Consider the following 22838-nt stretch of genomic DNA (forward strand, 5'->3'; position numbering starts at 1 on the left):
GGCACCAGTAACACCTCCATTCATCCTAGGCCTGAGATTTTAGCAGCCTCTGCTTACTCGTCTTTCCCAACGTACTGGAGGCTCTTTCAGGGTCAGGGGAATGAGACACATTATTGTTACTGTTTTTGGCATATCGAATACTCCATGGCTAGATTGCCAGGCTCTGCTGTGTGGGCGGGATTCTCTCAGTAGTTTGCCGAGCTCGCCGAGAGGCATATATATATATATATATATATATATATATATATATATATATTTCTCTATGATTTGTTACCTACTGTCTGAACCCAATCAAATATAGTGTGGTAATTATGGAAAATGTCTAGGAGTATGTTCACTTGGCTGTGGAGCTCGGCCCAAGCATGTGGAAAATGACCTGGAGCATGGTGGTGGTTGGGTCGTGGAGGTCGACTGCCGGGGCTGAGTCCCTTATTTCTTTTATAAGTTTTATTATTCTGTTTGCCTTTCTTCTGATGTACTCCCATCTTCAGTGGTGACTTTCACTGTCTTTAATTTTTTGATTGTTTTTTTTGGGTCACAAACTGTGCCAGGGATCAAACCCAGGTCAGCTACATGCAAGATAAACACCTTTCCTGTTGTACTATTACTCCAGGCCACTTTAATGGATGTAGTTAGATGTAGTTATTATGCTGCAGATATGCTTTACAACCTTTAAGAAAGATAGCTGAATTGTCAGACTGGAAGAAGCATTTAGGGATTTTTTTTTGTTCTCTGAGTTATAGAGGACTTTATTTTAGGATCAATTTCTTCATGTTTTAATTAGATTTTTTCGTTGCCTTTCATGATAATAAATTTTGAGTCTGAGAACATTTCTGTTTTCACAAATATGAAACAAAACCTACTGATAATAGAAGAGTTCACTTGATCACTTGATATCCCGTTACTCATTGATCTGCTCGAGTGAGCACCAGCAATGTTTCCATTCATCCCTGTCATGTGCTAAGTAGCCCAACGGTATCTGCTAATTCTAGGAACATGAAGAGCCTCAAACTGATCATTCACGGTCTTGATGAAGAAGTCTGACCATCTCAGAGGTGGGTGGCCACACGATCTTTTGACGTCCCTTGGAATCAAGTCGGTAATGGCTCTAGTTCAGTGGTTGCCTCCAAATCTCATTACGTGTCCAGCCCATTTTCGATGCCTTGGCAAACGAGACAGCATCCCTGATTCTTGACTGTCCACGAAGGTCAGAACTCCAATTCTATCTCTCATTTGAGTGAAGCATGATACTGCAAGCATAACTCTTTAAATTCCTCTTTGAGAGACCCAAATAGAGTTCTCATCCTGCTTTTGTAGGGCCCAGGTCTCTGAGGCGTATGTTAATGCAGGAAGAACAGTGGAATCGAAGAGATGTGCCTGGAGCTGGAGGTTCTTTGTCCATTTAGCTATTTCTTCGACATTCTTGAAGGCGTTCCAAGCCACTCTCTTCCTCCTGCACAACTCAGGTGCCAGGTTGTTCGACATGTTGACTTCTCGACTTAGGTACACATAACTGTTGCATTTGGAGATGTTCGTCCGGAATTTGGTATGTGGGCAGGTAGACATTGAGAGTGAATGGAACGTCAGGAAGGAGACCATTTCTCATAAACATTGTCTTCATTAGATTCAGCTATAGTCCGACCTTTCCACACTCACGGTTGAAGTTGGCCAGCATTTGTGCCATTTGGCTGATGTCTGGTGTTATAAGAATGATGTCAGATTCATGCCTGAAGCCCAGTGGGGAAAGCGCCCGTCCATCTCCGAGGGACCGACCACCAGTCCCTCGGCTCCTCCCCTCCAGGTGGGTCGGGGGCGTCCAGCCAGGAAGTGCTCCTGCCCCCCCAGCCGTGCCTCAGATTCCCGCCTGAAGCCCAGTGGGGAAAGCGCCCGTCCATCTCTGAGGGACCGGCCACCAGTCCCTCGGCTCCTCCCCTCCAGGTGGGTCGGGGGCGTCCAGCCGGGAAGTGCTCCTGTCCCCCCATTCGCGCCTCAGATTCCCGCCTGAAACCCAGTGGGGAAAGCGCCCATCCATCTCCGAGGGACCGACCACCAGTCCCTCGGCTCCTCCCCTCAAGTTTCACTCAATGTCTGTTATAAAACAAAAAATAACGCCTGACTGAGAAGAACGTCAAACTCAGAAACGTAGAAGGGTGCCTACCATGGACAAAATCTTATCCATAATCCCTTTCCACTATAAGAGAGAATAGTAAAATCTGTGCGGGACGGAACCGAGGCCCATTGTTTGGCAACAAAACTGAACGGCTCCTGGCAGTCTCTCCTCATTCAACCAGGTACAGCCTGCCCCACGGCTTGAGACTCCCCCAGGGAATGCGCAGCTAGCTTGATCCCCTAGAATTGCCGGTTTTCTCCCTTTACCTGTACAGGAAGGGAACTGAGGCAACATCAGATCCCACAGCAACAAAGCTGAAGGGATCCGGGAACTCTCTCCTCACTCAACCAGAATAGTAACAGTGAAGGTGAAGGACTAAAGCACACTGGTTACAATGGTAAAGCAACGCAAAAGCCCACCAAACTTTCTTATTGAAGAGGCAAGCCCAGAAGACACCAACAGTATTGTAGTGTTAGACAACCTCTCTAACAAGGAATTCAGAAGGGAGCTAGTTAGGATGCTTAGGGAACTAAAAGAAACAATGTAAAACAAAGCCAATAAAAGACAAGAGGATTTGAAGGCAGAAATGAGAAAAATGCAATTGGAAATGTCGGACCTGAAAACCCTGGTAGGCGAATTGAAAACCTCAGTGGAAGGCCTCAGAAGCAGAGTAACAGCTGCTGAGAACAGAATCAGTGAGCTTGAAGATGAAGTTCAGAGACTCGCCAGAAAAGAGCAGAAAATGGAAAAGAGACTCACAGTTCGGAAACAGATGGCAAGAGAAGATCGTGATGAAGCCAAAAGGGGTAACATAAGAATTATTGGAGTCCCAGAGGGACAGGAAAAAACCCTGATGAAGAAGAAACTGTCAAAGACATCATTGCTACAACATTTCCAGAGCTGAAGAAAACTTGTGACCACATTCAGGAGGTCCGAAGGGTACCAGCTAGAAGAAATCCGAACAAAAATACCCCAAGACACATCCTGATCAAAATGAGCAAAACTTTAGACAGAGACAAAATTCTGAAAGCAGCAAGATGGAAAAAAGAAATCTCTTACAAAGGAGCATCCTTAAAATTCACAGCTGATTTTTCTGATGAAACCCTCAGGGCCCGAAAACAGTGGTGGGACATAGTGAGAAAACTCAATTAAATAAATGCCTCTCCAAAAATACTTTACCCAGCGAGACTCTCATTCATAATAGAAGGAACAACACACAGTTTCACAGACAAACAACAGCTCAGGAACTTCATAGACTCAAGACCATGGTTACAAGTACAAATAAATGGGCTACTTTAAGACAGGACAGGCCCCTCAAATACACCTAATTTCAACAGAACAATGGGACAAAATCCCATAACAGTAATCTCTCTCAATGTCAATGGGCTAAACGCACCAATTAAAAGACACAGAGTGGCTGGATGGATTAGAAAATTGAACCCAACATTCTACTGCCTGCAAGAAACACAACTTAATAGTCAAAGCAAACACAGACTCAGAGTCAAAGGCTGGAAAACAATCCTACAGGCAAACAGCTCCCATAAAAATGCTGGGGTAGCCACCTTAATAACAGACCACATCGATTTCAGAGTGAGGAAGGTCATAAGAGACAGTGAAGGCCATTTCTTAGTGATCAAAGGATCTGTACAACAGGAAGAACTTACAATACTAAATGTATATGCACCTAATGAGAGACCAGCAAAGTACTTAAAACAACTACTCATAGATTTGGAAAAAGACATCAATAGCAACACAATACTAGTGGGAGACTTCAACACCGCTTTGTCACCTCTGGATAGATCAACCAGACTCAAACTTAGCAAGGACATACTTAATCTGAGGGAAACAATGGAAGAAAGGGACGTAGTAGATATATACAGGACACTTCATCCTCAAAAGGCTGAATACACATTCTTCTCAAGCATACATGGAACATTCTCCAAGATAGACCACATGCTGAGCAACAAAACATATCTCCATAAAATTAAGAAGATAGAGATTGTATCAACAATCTTCTCAGACCACAATGCGCTTAAATTAGAAGTAAATCACACTCAAAAACAGAAAACTAAATCAAACACCTGGAAATTAAACAGTGCACTATTGAACAACGAGTGGATTAGACAGGAAATCAAAGAGGAAATCAAAAGATTCCTAGAAACGAATGAAAATGAGGACACGAGTTACCAAAACTTATGGAACACAGCAAAAGCTGTCTTAAGAGGAAAGTTTATAGCTCTACAAGCATTCCTCAGAAAGGAGGAGCGAGCCCACATAAATAAACTAACCTCACAGCTTAAGAGCTTGGAGAAGGACCAAAAAAAGGAGCACAACCCGAACAGGAGGAAGGAAATAATAAAACTCAGAGCAGAGATTAACGAGATGGAAACCCAAAAAACAATCCGAAAGATCAATGAAACCAAGAGCTGGTTCTTTGAGAAAATTAACAAGATCGATAAGCCTATAGCAAAACTCACAAAGAAAGGGAGAGAGAAATCCCTAATAAACCGAATCAGAAATGAAAAGGGGGTCATCACAACAGAAACTACAGAAATTCAAAGGATCCTCAGGGAGTACTTTGAGAAGCTTTATGCCACGGAACATCAAAACCTCGAGGAAATGGATAAATTCCTAGACTCCTACAGACTCCCAAGGCTGAACCAAGAAGACCTGGAATACCTGAACGGACCTATCACCATCAAGAAAATTGAAATGGTAATAAAACGTCTCCCCAAGAACAAAAGCCCTGGCCCTGATGGATTCCTAGTGAATTCTTCCAAATCTTTAAAGAAGACTTACTCCCAATCCTCTTTAAGCTTTTCCACGAAATTGAAATACCAAAAACACTTCCGAATAGTTTCTACGAAGCGAATATCACACTGATACCAAAAGCAGACAGAGATACCACAAAGAAAGAGAATTACAGGCCGATATCCCTGATGAACACAGATGCAAAGATCCTCAACAAACTACTAGCAAATAGAATCCAACTACTCATCAAAAAGATCATACACCATGACCAAGTAGGATTCATCCCAGGGATGCAAGGATGGTTCAACATTCGGAAATCAATCAACATAATCCAACATATCAACAAAAGAAAAGATAAAAAGCATATGATCTTATCAGTAGATGCAGAGAAAGCATTTGACAAGGTCCAGCACCCCTTTATGATGAAACCCCTAGCCAAAATGGGTATAGAGGGGACTTTCCTCAACATAGTTAAAGCCATCTACCACAAGCCTACAGCAAGCATCATCCTCAATGGGGAAAAACTGAGAGCCTTCCCTCTAAGATCAGGGACGAGACAAGGATGCCCACTCTCTCCACTGCTGTTCAATATAGTACTGGAAGTACTTGCAATAGCGATTAGGCAGGAAAAAGATATTAAAGGGCATTCAGGTAGGAAAGGAAGAAATCAAGCTCTCACTATTCGCAGATGATAAGATACTATACTTAGAGAACCCAATAACCTCCACCAAAAAACTCCTAGAAACAATAGACTCGTATAGTAAAGTTGCAGGCTATAAAATCAATACCCAAAAGTCCATGGCTTTCCTATACGCAAACAGTGAGAGAGAAGAAAGCAACATGAAAAAAACATTCCCGTTCACAATTGTGCCCCAGAAAATCAAGTACCTAGTAATCAGCTTAACTAAGGAAGTAAAGGACCTGTACAAAGAAAACTACAAAACGCTACTTCAGGAAATAAAAGAGGACATGAGGAAATGGAAAGATATCCCCTGCTCATGGGTCGGGAGACTTAACATTGTCAAAATGGCAATACTACCGAAAACATTGTATAAATTCAATGCAATCCCTATAAGGATACCCATGACATTCTTCAAAGAAATGGAGCAAACACTCCTGAAATTTATAAGCAACAATAATCCCCCACGAATAGCTAAAGCAATTCTTGGGAAAAAGAAAATGGGAGGAATCAACCTCCCTAACTTCAAACTCTACTACAAAGCAGTAATGATTAGAACAGCGTTGTACTGGAACAAAAGCATAACTGCAGACCAATGGAACAGGGTTGAATACACTGACATCTCCCCTCAATCATATGATCATCTAATCTTTGATAAAGGTGCAAGTAATGTGAAGTGGAGTAAGGAAAGCCTCTTTAACAAATTGTGCTGGCATCACTGGACGGCTACATGCAAAAAAAATGGGCTCAGAACTCTGCCTAACACCATGTACAAAAATAAGATCAAAATGGATTAAAGACCTCAATATCAGACCAGACACCATGAGGTACATTGAAGGCAAAGTTGGCAAAACCCTCCATGACATTGAGGCTAACGGTACTTTCAAAGATGCCACACCACTGGCCGAGTAAGTAAAAACAGAGATAGATAAATGGGACTATCTTAAACTAAGAAGCTTCTGCACCTCCAAAGAAACAGTGACCAAAATACAAAGACAGTCTATAGAATGGGAAAGGATATTCACCGAATACACATCTGACAAGGGGTTGATAACAAGGATATACAAAATACTGGTGGAACTCCACAAGAAGAAAACATCCAACCCCATCAAAAAATGGGGCAATGAAATGAACAGAAACTTTCTCAAAGAAGAAATCCGAATGGCAAAAAAGCACATGAGAAAATGCTCTACATCATTAATCATCAGGGAGATGCAGATCAAAACCACAATGAGATACCATCTCACATCTCAGAGACTGGCCCACATTCAAAAGAACAAAAGCAACCGATGCTGGCGCGGATGTGGTGAGAAAGGGACACTCCTTCACTGTTGGTGGGAATGTCGACTAGTTCAGCCCTTTTGGAAAACAGTATGGACGTTTCTCAAAAAATTAGAAATTGAGCTCCCATTTGACCCAGCGATACCACTCCTGGGAATATACCCCAGAGAGGCAAAAGTGTGTAGTCGAAGTGACATCTGCACTTGTTTGTTCATTGCAGCACTCTTTACAATAGCCAGAAACTGGAAGAAACCTGAATGCCCAAGACCAGATGACTGGTTAAAGAAACTCTGGTACATCTACACAATGGAGTACTATGTAGCTCTTAGAAAAGATGAAGTCATGAAATTTACATACAAGTGGTACAATATGGAAAATATCATGCTAAGCGAAATGAGTCAGAAAGAGAGGGATAGACATAGAAAAATTGCATTCATCTGGGGGATATAAAGCAACAAAATATGAGATCAATACCTAAGAATAGCTGAGATCAACACCAGGAGGATTACTCCATCACTTAGAGGCCAGCCTGATATTCTAGGGGAAAGGGCAGTTCAGATAGAGAAGGGAACACCAAATGAAAGGTGTTTGGAGGATCCTCCCAGGAGGGGAAATGCATGTTGTAAGTAGACTATGGACTGAACATGATTGCCACTCAATGCCTCTTATGCAAACCACAACACCCAAAAGGAGAGAGGGAACAAAGGGGAATGCTCTGCCACAGAGGCAGGGTGGGGGGGGTGGAAATGGGCACTGGTGGAGGGATGGGTATTTGATCATTGTATGACCGAAACTCAGGCACTAAGATTTGTAAATCTACAACTGTACCTCATGGTGCTTCACTAATAAACAAACAAAAAAAAAGTATAGTATTTAAAAAAAAAAAGAATGATGTCATCAAAGGAGTGGCGGTGGTGTAGTTGCAGACCATCTGTCTTCACTCCCATTCCTTCCCATTCCAGTTGTTGCATATCGTACTCGAGGGTGGCACTGAAGAGTTTCGGTGAAATGGTATCACCCTGCGGAACCTCTCTCTTGACGTCAATGATCACCTTCCTCTAGAATTGTGAGATCCTGGTAGTGAATCAACAATACAGCTCATGGAGGATCCTGCTGTATTGACTTTGAACGCCCTGTTTGGCTAGGGACTTGAGGACTGCTTCTGTCTCTACATAATCAAAGGCCTTCTTTAAATTGGTGAATGTGAGAAAGAGTTAAACTCCCGAGAAACCTCAGTGAGCTTGGTTATCATGTGGATATGGTTGATTGTGCTAAATCCTTTTCAAAAACTGGCTTGTTCGCATGGTTGTCCTTCATCTAGCTTTCTGCCAATCCTATTCAGGATAACTCGAGCGAACAGCTTGTAGACGACAGACAACAGGCAGATTAGGTGATAGTTGCCAATGTTGTGGATGTCTTCCTTCTTGTACAGTAGTACAGTCCTGCTGTTTTTCCACTGGGATGGAAACTTGCATTCACACAGGTAGTGTGTGAAGAGCCGAGCCAGTGTATTGATGAGTACTGACGGCAGGTTCTTCAGGTTTTCAGGACTGACCTTGTCTGGGCCAGGTGCTGTTCACTTCTTTACCAATGAATTGGCATGTTGAATTTCGGAAGGGACAACGTTGAGAACGACATATCCATCCTGCGGAATTTGGTATGTCGGCAGGTGGACAAGGCTATCAAAGAGATCCGAGCAGAAGTCCTGGATAATCTTCTCCATTGCCCTTCTGGAAGATGTGAGAGATCCATCAGGACGTTGGAGGGCAGTCATCTTGGTCTTGTAGTTGGTGAAAGACAGGCGGGCATTGCGAATGCTTTTCCCAGCTTCTGCCACATCTGCCAGCACTGCTGCTCTTCTCTCTTGGAGGTCTTCCTTTATTGATTCGGAGAGCCCGGCAAGCTACCGAGAGTATTCGATATGCCAAACACAGTAACAACAAAGTCTCCAATGGAGACGTTACTGGGCCCACTCGAGCAAATCGATGATCAACGGGAGGGCCTTTACCTTTACCTTTACCTTTACCTTCACTGCTTTGCGAGTTTGGACATTTGCTTGCGGTTGCCTGAGGCTTGCGCCAAGCCACATTGACAAATGAGCTCGAGAGTTTTTGAAGACAGGCATCTTTTTGTGGCTATCTCTCTCTTGGCATTCCTCGCACAATCATGGCGGTGCTGAACCAGTCAATCATATTCCTTGTCAATGTTGTCAGTGATGGCATCTTCCCATGTTTCTGCAATAGTACCAAAGAGCTCCCTGTTGATGGTTGTTCTGGTAGTTCTCTTCTTAAACTTTGCAGCTTTTTCTCCCTCCTCTGTGAAGTACAATTTTGCATGAAGGTGACAGTGGACCGATCCCATTTGAAATTTTGGGACAATAGCGACATCAGTCAGGCAAAACCATCGATTGAATATGATGTGGTCAGTTTCATTGTGGAACCGTCCACTGGGAGACTCCCATGTCCAATGTTTAGATTTAGCCTTTTGGAATTGTGAGTTATCATGGATGGTCTTGGTTAACACAATGAACTCGGACTGTCTCTCACCCTGTTGGTTCCATTCTAGGCCATGGGTCCTGATGTGGAGTTTTATGGCTGATCTTCTCGGTCCTATCTTGGCATTAAAATCACCAACAATGATCTTTTAGAAAGTGTGGTCTTCTTTATAGGACTTCTCCAGCTCCATGTAGAACTTCTCAATTTCTCCTTCATCATAATTGGATGTTGGTGCGTAGACAACCAAGATAGATACTGCTGGCAGTGAGCCACATCTGTTCATGTGAAATTTTCCGATTTGGGTTCTTAGGCATTCTAATGAATCAATGTTTATGGCCAAGTTCATGTTGACAAGGACACCAACACCACCAACACCTCTTTTGTCCATGTTCCGAGGAATAGTTCTTCCCCAGTGTCAAAAACGGCGTGATGTGATTAATGCCTTCTTGTCTCGGTCAGACCAATGATGTCATACTTGATCTTTCGTGCTTGCACCATCAGGTCCTCAATGGATGCATCCAATGCTGACGTACGTGCATTGAAACTATAGTCATTTTTGTCCTTCTTCGTATTGGCAGCCTAGGTCGGCCCTGAGATTTTATGAGGCTATCCTTCCTCATCCTTTTTAACGCTACCCTATTGGTGGCTCTTTCAGGGTCAAGAGAATGGGACCCATTGTATTTACTGATAGAGGAGTTGAATTTTATAAGTTTGGTTTTGAGACCACACTCAGCAGTGTTCAGGGCTTACTCCTGGTTCTGTGTTCAGGGATCACTCCTGGCAGGGCTCAGGGGATTATAAGGTTTGTTGGTTATCAAATCTTGATTGTCTGCATGCAAGCCAATTACCCACCCTGCTATATTATTGCTTCATCTCCAAAGAACTAACTTCAAACTTTTCCATTCCTGTAAATCTGTAAATGTGTCAGGAAGCATAAAATTAAGATTTAATGACTTGAAAAAAATAGTTACAGCTGCATTGTCAACAGGATTCGTGATCTTTTGGGTTATACTGGGAACATTTCTTAGATCTCAAGCCCATGTTGGAATCAGAAATCAGAAATCAAGGAAAAATCAAAAAGGTGGTTTGAAGAACAGTGGAAGAACATGGATTTACTTGGTTAATTGGACAATAAACACTGTATGTAGTATTAAGATAGAAATGGCTTTCAGACAGTCTACTGAAAATATATGATCATATTTTACTTGGGGATAACAGTTTTACTAGAAACAAATTCTTACAGGTTGACTTTTAACTCGATAGGTTTGTAAATAGCCCATATCATTTTCAGGTTATTAGTTGGCAAACATACCAATGAAACTGCTAGACTATTATTACTATTATTATCTAATCATCCAGGGTCTGCCCCAATGAGGTTAACTAATAACCTGAGCATAAACTCAGATTAGATAATAATGTTTTTAATTAAATGAATGAATAAAGTTATTTTCTGTTTTTTTGAAACTAGCAAAGTTTATTGGAAAGTAGAAGAGAAAGGAAAAGTAACTCCCCACGTGGAGAAGAACTTACTATAGGACAAAGTTCGAGGTGTTTCTTTTGTGACTCATTTCCCCTGATTGACCAAGTCCTAAGCCCTCTTAATTGAAGCAAGCATCTCTGTGCATTGTTGAGTACCAGTGACCATCTGTGCTTCTAATGGAGTCCAGGAGCATGGGAAGAAGGGAATGTAGTCATTGCCTTTGGCTTAATTTTCGCAGTTGAAATATGAATGGACGTAGCGTATGCCACATCTCAATAGAAGCTGCAGTTGCCATATCAAGCGTTGTGTTTCCCCATGAGAGAGAGAGGGCCTTGTTTCCTCCAAGGTTGTTTAACACTTACAGCACAAAGGACGAAGATTTGCATGGTTTGGGGCCAGTGTGAGAAACTGACCTTAATTATTTGTTGAAATGTGGGATTGTTTGCCTCCAAGAAGCTAACAAAAAAATGCCTGGATGAGTGGTTTGGGCCACTACTCTTTACTGGTTTATTTATGTCTGATGCAACATTCACTTTTCATTTACTCTAAGTTCCTTCGTCATGGGACAGTTGGTGGCAATGTCTAAACTAATCCAGACTAAACTTCATGATCATTTTCCAGTCTATCACTTTGAGAAAAAAACATTATATCATAGACATAATTAACATAAAATGACTTCTTTTGGATAAACTAACATTAGTTTTTTAAAAATAATACTTATTGGCAGAGTACACTATGGCATTTGGAAAATATGGAAAATATAAAAATGTCAAAATAAAAAAAAAGCATACTTTGTTAATCCAAAAATTTAGTTTAATATTTAAGAGCCTCTCTTTCAGATTTAACTCTATTTTTATAAATGTTTAAGTATGAACACATTAAAAATATGTATATGTACAAGTGTATGTATACTCACATATAAATAGGTGCATCGTTTTGAAATACTTTACATCTTGTTCAACAAATTTTCATGTTTTATTATAACTTAGATTACTTCTTTTCAAAAATTGATAATATATTCTTCCAAATAATCTTTAAGATTATTATAGGGAGTAACAGTACACAGAAATAAGGAAAATTATATTTCTAACATAAAAGTTTATAAAATATCTTATGTTACAAACTCTCCAGATATTAGTGAAGTGGATTGAAATAAATACAAGATTGAAATAAGCCCTATGTCCTGTCACTGTAAATAGTTCATTTTATGATTGTTTAGGACGAATCATGAAAATTCCATTTTTGTGAGGCCCTTGGAGTAGTCTCTTTCACCTAGATCTGCCTGAGATGTGGAATTTCACACATTTTCTGGATTTCCTCATTCTGGTGAAATGGCTCACACATCCTTCCTTGAAAGTATTCTTACCTTTTTTCCCCCTTTCTAGTGAGAGAGAAAAACATGCCTCTTTATTTCTCTCTATTTCTCTCTCCATCTCTCTATCTCTCCCTCCCTTCACATCTCTCTAAAGTTTTTCAATAAAAACTTTTTCTTTTCCAAAAAAAAGGCTGTTGCACATTCTAATGTAAAATAATTGGACTCTCTATTCTTGTTACCTCTTTGCCCCTTCATTATTTCATTTCTTCTTTGTCTATAATTTTCACATTTTTTAAAAAAAGGGTGGGGGTTAATAGCCACCACCAATTGTGCTCCAGGCTTACTCCTGACTCTGTGGATGCTGTTTGACTGGACTCAGGGGAACAATTTGAGGTGCTAAGGATGGAACCCGGGCCAACCATGTGCAAGGAAAGCAGTCTATTCACTGTTCTATCTCTCCTGTCACATGTCTGTAATTTTCAAATGTAACTGAATGATAGTGTCAAGAAATGAGCCTCTTTACTGCCATACAAGAAATGACAGCAGATAGTGACTGCCAAATGCTACAGTCTTGGCAGAGGGCATGCAGACTATAATACTGCAAGTTGAACATTGTAAATTAGGTTATAAAATATATAAGTAAATGATAGATTATATTTGCCTAGATATGAGAACCCTCTAATCACCAAATTCATTGATCAACCTGTCATTAAACCAGCATGGACTGTACCCTCCTCCTAGCTAACAATGGTCAATCTATAAATCGAAGTGCATTGCCTAATTGCATAATGTGCACCCCTTTCCCCACAATCTTGCATCTAGCGTTTCTTACTGTCTCTCTCCAAGAGACTCCATCCCTCCTTCAGATTGTGATTTCTTTTGTCCAAGCAGCTAAATGTGCTGCACAGACTTTGGGTGAGCTCACTGTGCCTTTGCAAGATGATCCAAGATGTGCATTATATTTTCAAGCATGTGTCCTGTTTAGAGGCAAAATCTGAAGAGTTTACAGGAATTTATTTTAACTTATTTTTTTTACTTTCAGGTTCTGCACTAAATGATGGACAGTGGCATTCTGTGTCCATATCTACTAGAGGGAGTCACCTGAGTATGACAGTAGATGATAATGCAACTTCCATAGCACATTCCCTACATGGGCAGATTCATTTTGGTGACACATACTATTTGGGAGGTAAGTGAAAGGAACAGGTAATCCGGCTTATTTTAAGACAACAAACATTTTTTGTGGGGTTGGGACTGGATCACACCCAGCTGTGCTCAGGGTTTGCTCCTGGTTCTGTGCTCAGGGATCACTCCTGGAGGGTTCAGGGACCACAATATGGGAATGCATGGGATTGAACCTGCCTCTAACACATGCAAGGCAAGCACCCTACCCATTGTACTATTGCTTTGGCTCCAAGACAACAAATATTTTAAAATGAAAGTTAAAAATGAGTATTTTTCAATTATGCTATGGTCAGTGGCAATCTTGAGGGGACAAAGTTGAAAAAATCATGACCCAAAGTGCATATTTACTAAGTGGCCTTGTTTAAATATGCACAAAGAAAGAAATTTGACACTAGTGTTTTACAATACCTTTATATCACAGTTATCTGGAAAGCTTCCAAAAGGTTGGTGCCTGCCTCTGTTTCACAAGCTGCTAATGTCTCAGGTCATGAGGTCTGTTCAACAGGTTCCTTACTGTTTTCTAGATCATTCTCTGTGCAGACAGCATTGGAAGGCATTGTTCTCCTCTCTAGTCTTGACTGCTTTTCTATAAGTTCCTAAAGCCAATCCTCTCCAGATGCTCTGTGTTAATCATGCTGCCATATGTCAGGATTATTCTCCTTTTCTCGGTTGGTTCTTCTTCGACCTGGAGCTTGATGACTCAGTAGTGCGGCCCCTGAGCATCATGACAGCAATGGTAGCACCTGGAAGCCCATAAGAGGTAGCCAGGTACCCCACCTTGTCCTCCTGAGCCAGGATCTGCAACTCGCCAAGAAGTACTTCTTAGCCACTCTCGACAGAAGTCACTTTTGCATAGCATATCAATAGTTGTAGGTAGCAGCTATAAACAGTGATCCCTTTGCCCGGTGATGAGATTACCAAAACCCCAGCAGGGCCTCTCTACCCTAAGCATAGTAAATGGATGGAGCATGGAAAATTCACCTCCTCAGTGCATTGTAATTACGATTTGGGGTCAAATTCAACCATCCTCAGGGTTTACGCCCAGCTCTGTGCTCAAGATTCAGTACTAGCAGTACTTGGAGGACCATATGTAGTGCCAGATATCTAACCAGTTGTCCACCTGCATGGCATCTTACCCCTTGTATTACTCTCATTCTGGCCCAACAGTGAATCTTTTATTAACACTGATTTTAAGTGCTGTGCTTTACAATACTGTTACTAGTAGGGTTTTATGGCTATAATGTATCAACATCACACTCTCCACTATAATGCCTACTTCCCTCCCCACTGTTGTCTCAGATGTCTCTTCATCTTAACTCCCCACCCACCCCAGTTCAGCCTACCACTTCTCAGGTTCTGTTGCCTTTGGGCAATTGTTATTCACTTACTATGTGTCTCTTTCTATGGCACATATGAGAGAGATTGTTCTGTACCTGTTCTTCAACCTCTGGATAACTTCATTCAACATAATACAACCCCCACCCATCCACTAGGCAGTAAACAGCTTGATTTTCTCTATTCTTATAGTCCAGAATTCCATTATATTTATATCCCATTATTTCCTTATCCAATCATCTCTTGATTGATTCCAGTGGGATCACCTTAGCCAGAGTGTTGTTGTGGAATGAAGATTTTGAAGGTGATACTCCCATACATAGGAACATTGAAGTAAAGAATCACATGTCCTCTGGAGGCTTAGAGATGCCATAAAAGATATATTTCTCATTGTCTTGAAACACTCCTTTATATATTTTGTTTAGTGTTTTATAATTATTTATTTTTAAAATAAGTTTGGAATCAAGGTGAAGATAGAGTGATTAATTGACAGCCTGACCAGAAAGTATAGTATCTTCCCTAGGAATTGACAACAGGCACATAAAACATGACTCCTAAGATTCTTGAAGCAGCATTCACTAGGAAGGGCAAGTTGGTACCAGCAACCAGCAACCTTGATTTCTTGGTCCTCTCACATGCTAACTGTGGTTCATTTCTGGCCCAGATCATTTACTAAAGTTTTATGCTTATGCATCATAAGTGTAAATCTGTAAGTATAAATCTTATAGTTTAAAAGATTTTACAGCTTCTTCACTTAATCACTTAATCCCCTTTATTCATCGATTTACTTGAGCGGGTGCCAGTAACATCTCCATTCATCCCGGTTGCGTGCTAGCGTAGCCCAATGGTATCCGTTCGTTCTAGGAACATGCAGAGCCTCAAACCGATCATTCAGGATCTTGACGAAGAAGTCTGACCAGCTTGTAGGTGGGCGTCCACGTGATCTTTTGATGTCCCGTGGAATCCAATCAGTAATCGCTCTAGTCCAGCGGTTGTCTGTAAACCTCATTACGTGTCCAGCCCATCTGATTTTTGATGTCTTGGCAAATGAGACAGCGTCCCTGATTCTTGAGCGTTGATAAAGATCAGAACTCCGGATTCTATCTCTCATTTGATACAGCTTCTTAGAGGAACAAATTCCTTCAAAATGAAATAATTTATCCAATAATTATAATTTAAATGGAAAGAAATTTAAATCAATAAAATAAATAAGCCAAATGCTTGATATAATATTGAATGATGCAAAATAAAGTACTTTCTAAAATTTTTAACGATTTAAAACTATTTCAAAGTATTTAAACAAATTTCAAAATCCTTAAAATTTAAACATTCTTTATATTTAATGAAATGTATAGCTAGAGAAGGAAATTTTCATAAATATTCAAAGACTACTCTCCACACGCTTGGACAAGCCTCTCGCATGAAAGAACTGGCAGAGGAACCCAGGTGTGTGGGACCTGGGGCTGAGACCTCCAAGCCTGCTGGAATGGGACTGGTCCTCCTCCAACCAGATCCCCTAGCTAGACAGTTATACCCACCAATTGCCCCCGGTTCCCAAGTAATCCCATCAATGGCTAAGATCCAGAGACTATAAAGCCAAGCTCCTGGAAGAGAACAACACAGAGTCTCCTTCCCCCGCACCTGACTGTCCTCACCAGGGCCCCTGAAAGTAGACAGGTTGAGTTTCCATTCCCACCCCAAGCAGAGACCCAACAGCTGAAGACCACTGGAACCCAACCACAGCCATGCTTAAGACCACTTTCCACACACTCAGATGAGCCTCATGCATGAAAGAACTGCAGAGGAACCCAGGTATGTGGGACCTGGGCCTGAGACCTCCAAGCCTGCTCAGATTGGGACTGGGCCTCCTCCACCCAGATCCCCCATCTTCCAGTAGCTTGGCAGTCACACCCACAAACTGCCCCTGGTGATGTGCAATATAATTAATGGTGACGATCCAGAGAATATAAAACCAAGTTCCTGGAAGCAACCTCTAGTTTTCACTCTAAGGAGAACCTGGTAGGCTACCAAGAGAATCCTGCCCATGTGGCAGAGTCTGGCAAGCTCCCTGTGGTATATCTGATATGCCAAAACCCAGTAACAATGATGGGTTTCATTTCCCTGACCCTGAAAGAGCCTCCAATGAGGCACTTGCTAAAATCTCAGGGCTAGGACAAATGGAGACGTTACTGATGCCTGCTCGAGGAAATTGATGAACAATGGGATGGCAGTGATACAGTGATTCAAAGCTTTGTGATATCAATCAGTTATTACTATGAAAAAAGGGTCACTCTCACTGTCCTTCCATTGTTCATTAATTTGCTTGAGCGGGCCCAGTAACATCTCCATTGGAGATTTTGTTGTTACTGTGTTTGGCATATCCAATACCTCACGGGTAGCTCGCCAGGCTCTGCCGTGCGAGCTAGATACTCTACGTAGCTTGCCGGGCTCTCTGAGAGGGACGGAGAAATCAAACTCGGGTCAGCCATGTTGGCTGCGTGCAAGGCAAACGCCCTACCTCTGTGCTATCACTCAAGCCGAATGAAAAAAGAGTATATGCTTTAACTTTTCTGGGGCTGGAGCAATAGTAGGTAGGGCATTTGCTTTGCTTGAAGCCAACCAGGGTTCGATTCCAAGCATCCTATTTGGTCCCCTGAGAACCACCAGGAGTAATTCCTGAGTTCAGAGCCAGGAGTAACCCCTGAGCATCGCTGGGTGTGACCAAAAAAGAAAATAAATGAAAATAAATAAATATATAAATAAATACTAATCTTTCGTAAATAATATACATAGGCACATTCTATCATCTACAAAATCAAGTGACAGTACTTTTGATAGAATACATCATGACAATGCTTCACTTCTGCCCTCAGATTCTCATTTTTGTAGATATTGCCTTGAATCTTTTTTTAAAACTGATCTTTGTTATACTCTTCTTTGTAATCCCTAATTTTCATAGGCAGTTAAAATTGTCTTGGCTTGTTTTTAAATATATAATCAGTAAGATAATACTGTAAGTTTTATGACTTTTTTGAGATCTAGCTTAGTAAACCTGAAGAGCTAAAGTTAACTCATTCTCACTTTGATTATGATTTTTTTTCCCCTTTATTTTATTTTATTTTTTTTAAAGTTGTAGATTTACAATTTTTTGTGCTTTGGTTTCAATTATACAATGATCAGATACCCATCCCTCCACCAGTGCCCATTTTCCACCACCATGGATAATATCCCTCCCACCCCCATCCCCCCATCCCCCCGTCTCTGTGGCAGGGCAATCCCCTGTGTTCTCTCTCTCCTTTTGGGTGTTGTGGTCTGCAAAAGAGGCATTGAGTGGCAAACATGTTCAGTCCATAGTCTACTTTCGACATGCATCTCCCCTCCTGGGAGGATCCTCCAAACATCCTTTATTTGGTGCTCCCTTCTCTATCTGAATAGCCCTTTCCTCTAGGATACCCGGCTGGCCACTAAGTTATGGAGTAATCCTCCTGGTGCTGATCTCAGCTATTCTTGGGTATTAATCTCATACTTTGTTACTTTATATCGCCCAGATGAATGCAATCTTTCTATGTCTATCCCTCTCTTTCTGACTCATTTCGCTTAGCATGATACTTTCCATATTGTACCACTTGTATGTAAATTTCATGACTTCATCTTTTCTAAGAGCTACATAGTACTCCATTGTGTAGATGTACCAAAGTTTCTTTAACCAGTCATCTGTTCTTGGGCATTCAGGTTTCTTCCAGTTTCTGGCTATTGTAAAGAGGGCTGCAATGAACAAACAAGTGCAGATGTCACTTCGACTATACATTTTTGCCTCTCTGGGATATATTCCCAGGAGTGGTATTGCTGGGTCAAATGGGAGCTCAATTTCTAATTTTTTGAGAATCGTCCATACTGTTTTCCAGAAGGGCTGAACCAGTGGACATTCCCACCAACAGTGAAGGAGTGTCCCTTTCTCGCCACATCCACGCCAGCATCGGTTGCTTTTGTTCTTTTGAATTTGGGCCAGTCTCTGAGGTGTGAGATGGTATCTCATTGTGGTTTTGATCTGCATCTCCCTGATGATTAATGATGTAGAGCATTTTCTCATGTGCTTTTTTGCCATTCGGATTTCTTCTTTGAGAAAGTTTCTGTTCATTTCATTGCCCCATTTTTGGATGGGGTTGGATGTTTTCTTCTTGTGGAGTTTAACCAGTATTTTGTATATCCTGGATATCAACCCCTTGTCAGATGTGTATTCGGTGAATATCCTTTCCCATTCTGTAGACTGTCTTTGTATTTTGGTCACTGTTTCTTTGGAGGTGCAGAAGCTTCTTAGTTTAAGATAGTCCCATTTATCTATCTCTGTTTTCACTTGCTCGGCCAGTGGCATGGCATCTTTGAAGATACCATTAGCTTCAATGTCATGGAGGGTTTTGCCAACTTTATCTTCAATGTACCTTATGGTTTCTGGTCTGATGTTGAGGTCTTTAATCCATTTTGATCTTACTTTTGTACATGGTGTTAGGCAGAGTTCTGAGCCTATTTTTTTGCATGTAGCCGTCCAGTGATGCCAACACAATTTATTAAAGAGGCTTTCCTTACTCCACTTCACATTACTTGCACCTTTATCAAAGATTAGATGAGCATATGATTGAGGAGAGATGTCAGTGTATTCAACCCTGTTCCATTGGTCTGCAGTTCTGCCTTTGTTCCAGTACCATGCTGTTTTAATTATTACTGCTTTGTAGTACAGTTTGAAGTTCGGGAGGTTGATTCCTCCCATTTTCTTTTTCCCAAGAGTTGCTTTAGCTATTCGTGGGGGCTTATTGTTCCATATAAATTTCAAGAGTGTTTGCTCCATTTCTTTGAAGAATGTCATGGGTATCCTTATAGGGATTGCATTGAATTTATACAATGCTTTTGGTAGTATTGCCATTTTGACAATGTTAAGTCTCCCGACCCATGAGCAGGGGATATCTTTCCATTTCCTCATGTCCTCTTTTATTTCCTGAAGTAGCGTTTTGTAGTTTTCTTTGTACAGGTCCTTTACTTCCTTAGTTAAGCTGATTCCTAGGTACTTGATTTTCTGGGGCACAATTGTGAATGGGATTGTTTTTTTCATGTTGCTTTCTTCTCTCTCACTGTTTGCGTATAGGAAAGCCATGGACTTTTGGGTATTGATTTTATAACCTGCAACTTTACTATACGAGTCTATTGTTTCTAGGAGTTTTTTGGTGGAAGTTATTGGGTTCTCTAAGTAGAGTATCATATCATCTGCGAATAGTGAGAGCTTGATTTCTTCCTTTCCTACCTGAATGCCCTTAATATCTTTTTCCTGCCTAATCGCTATTGCAAGTACTTCCAGTACTATATTGAACAGCAGTGGAGAGAGTGGGCATCCCTGTCTCGTCCCTGATCTTAGAGGGAAGGCTCTCAGTTTTTCCCCATTGAGGATGATGCTTGCTGTAGGCTTGTGGTAGATGGCTTTAATTATGTTGAGGAAGGTCCCCTCTATACCCATTTTGGCTAGGGTTTTCATCATAAAGGGGTGCTGGATCTTATCAAATGCTTTCTCTGCATCTATTGATATGATCATATGCTTTTTATCTTTTCTTTTGTTGATATGTTGGATTATGTTGATTGATTTCCGAATGTTGAACCATCCTTGCATCCCTGGGATGAATCCTACTTGGTCATGGTGTATGATCTTTTTGATGAGTAGTTGGATTCTATTTGCTAGTAGTTTGTTGAGGATCTTTGCATCTGTGTTCATCAGGGATATCGGCCTGTAATTCTCTTTCTTTGTGGTATCTCTGTCTGCTTTTGGTATCAGTGTGATATTTGCTTCGTAGAAACTGTTTGGAAGTGTTTTTGATATTTCAATTTCGTGGAAAAGCTTAAAGAGTATTGGGAGTAAGTCCTCTTTAAAGATTTGGAAGAATTCACTAGTGAATCCATCCGGGCCAGGACTTTTGTGCTTGGGGAGACTTTTTATTACCATTTCAATTTCCTTGATGGTGATAGGTCTGTTCAGGTATTCCAGGTCTTCTTGGTTCAGTCTCGGGAGTCTGTAGGAGTCTAGGAATTTATCCATTTCCTCGAGGTTTTGATGTTCCGTGGCATAAAGCTTCTCAAAGTACTCCCTGAGGATCCTCTGAATTTCTGTGGTTTCTGTTGTAATGACCCCCTTTTCATTTCTGATTCGGTTTATTAGGGTTTTCTCTCTCCCTTTCTTTGTGAGTTTTGCTAGAGGCTTATCGATCTTGTTAATTTTCTCAAAGAACCAGCTCTTGGTTTCATTGATCTTTCGGATTGTTTTTTGGGTTTCCATCTCGTTAATCTCTGCTCTGAGTTTTATTATTTCCTTTCTCCTGTTCGGGTTGTGCTCCTTTTTTTGGTCCTTCTCCAAGCTCTTAAGCTGTGAGGTTAGGTTACTTATGTGTGCTCGCTCCTCCTTCCTGAGGAATGCTTGTAGAGCTATAAACTTTCCTCTTAACACAGCCTTTGCTGTGTCCCATAAGTTTTGGTAACTCGTGTTCTCATTTTCATTCGTTTCTAGGAATCTTTTGATTTCCTCTTTGATTTCCTGTCTAATCCACTCGTTGTTCAATAGTGCACTGTTTAATTTCCAGGTGTTTGATTTAGTTTTCTGTTTTTGTGTGTGATTTACTTCTAATTTCAGCGCATTATGGTCTGAGAAGATTGTTGATACAATCTTTACCTTCTTAATTTTATGGAGGCATGTTTTGTGGCTCAGCATGTGGTCTATCTTGGAGAATGTTCCATGTACGCTTGAGAAGAATGTGTATTCAGCTTTTTGTGGATGAAGTGTTCTGTATATATCTACTAAGTCCCTTTCTTCCATTGTTTCCCTCAAATGAAGTATGTCCTTGCTAAGCTTGAGTCTGGTTGATCTATCAAGAGGTGACAAAGCAGTGTTGAAGTCTCCTACTAGTATTGTGTTGCTATTGATGTCTTTTTCCAAATCTATGAGTAGTTGTTTTAAGTACTTTGCTGGTCTCTCATTAGGTGCATATACATTTATTATTGTAAGTTCTTCCTGTTGTACAGATCCTCTGATCAATAAGTAATGGCCTTCACTGTCTCTTATGACCTTCCTCACTCTGAAATCAATGTGGTCTGATATAAGGATGGCTACCCCAGCTTTTTTATGGGAGCTGTTTGCCTGTAGGATTGTTTTCCAGCCTTTGACTCTGAGTCTGTGTTTGCTTTGACTATTGAGATGCGTTTCTTGCAGGCAGCAGAATGTTGGGTTCAATTTTCTAATCCATCCTGCCACTCTATGTCTTTTAATTGGTGCGTTTAGCCCATTGACATTGAGAGAGATTATTGTTATGGGATTTTGTCCCATTGTTATGTTAAAATTGGGTGTATTTGAGGGGCCTTTCTTGCCTTAAAGTAGCCCATTTAGTTGTTCTTGTAACCATGGTTTTGAGTCTATGAAGTTCCTGAGCTGTTGTTTGTCTGTGAAACTGTGTGTTGTTCCTTCTATTATGAATGAGAGTCTTGCTGGGAAAAGTATTTTGGGGGAGGCATTTATTTCATTGAGTTTTTTTACTATGTCCCACCACTGTTTTCGGGCCATGAGGGTTTCATCAGAAAAATCAGCTGTGAATTTTAAGGATGCTCCTTTGTAAGAGATTTCTTTCTTCGATCTTGCTGCTTTCAGAATTTTGTCTCTGTCTAAGGTTTTGGTCATTTTGATCAGAATGTGTCTTGGGGTATTTTTATTCGGATTTCTTCTAGCTGGTACTCTTCGGGCCTCCTGAATGTGGTCACAAGTTTTCTTCAGCTCTGGAAATGTTGTAGCAATGATGTCTTTGACAGTTTCTTCTTCATCGAGGTTTTCTTCCTGTCCCTCTGGGACTCCAATAATTCTTATGTTACCCCTCTTGGCTTCATCACGATCTTCTCTTGCCATCTGTTCCCGAATTGTGAGTCTCTTTTCCATTTTCTGCTCTTTCCGGGAGAGTCTCTGAACTTCATCTTCGAGCTCACTGATTCTGTTCTCAGCCGCTGTTACTCTGCTGCTGAGGCCTTCCACTGAGCTTTTCAATTCGCCTACGAGATTTTTCAGGTCTGACATTTCTGATTGCATTTTCCTCATTTCTGCCTTCAGATCCTCTTGTCTTCTATTGGCATTGCTTTCCATTGTTTCTTTTAATTCCCTAAGCATCCTAAGTAGCTCCCTTCTGAATTCCTTG

General features: G+C 41.1%; 1 pseudogene; it reads left to right on the top strand.

Moving 5' to 3' along the window:
• The window catches only part of LOC130034952 (contactin-associated protein-like 3), a 166673-nt pseudogene that overhangs the window by 35571 nt on the left and 108264 nt on the right, over positions 1–22838 (top strand).

Source organism: Sorex fumeus, unplaced genomic scaffold (assembly GCF_029834395.1).
Source record: "Sorex fumeus unplaced genomic scaffold, SorFum_2.1 ptg000063l, whole genome shotgun sequence".
Lineage (NCBI taxonomy): Eukaryota > Metazoa > Chordata > Mammalia > Eulipotyphla > Soricidae > Sorex > Sorex fumeus.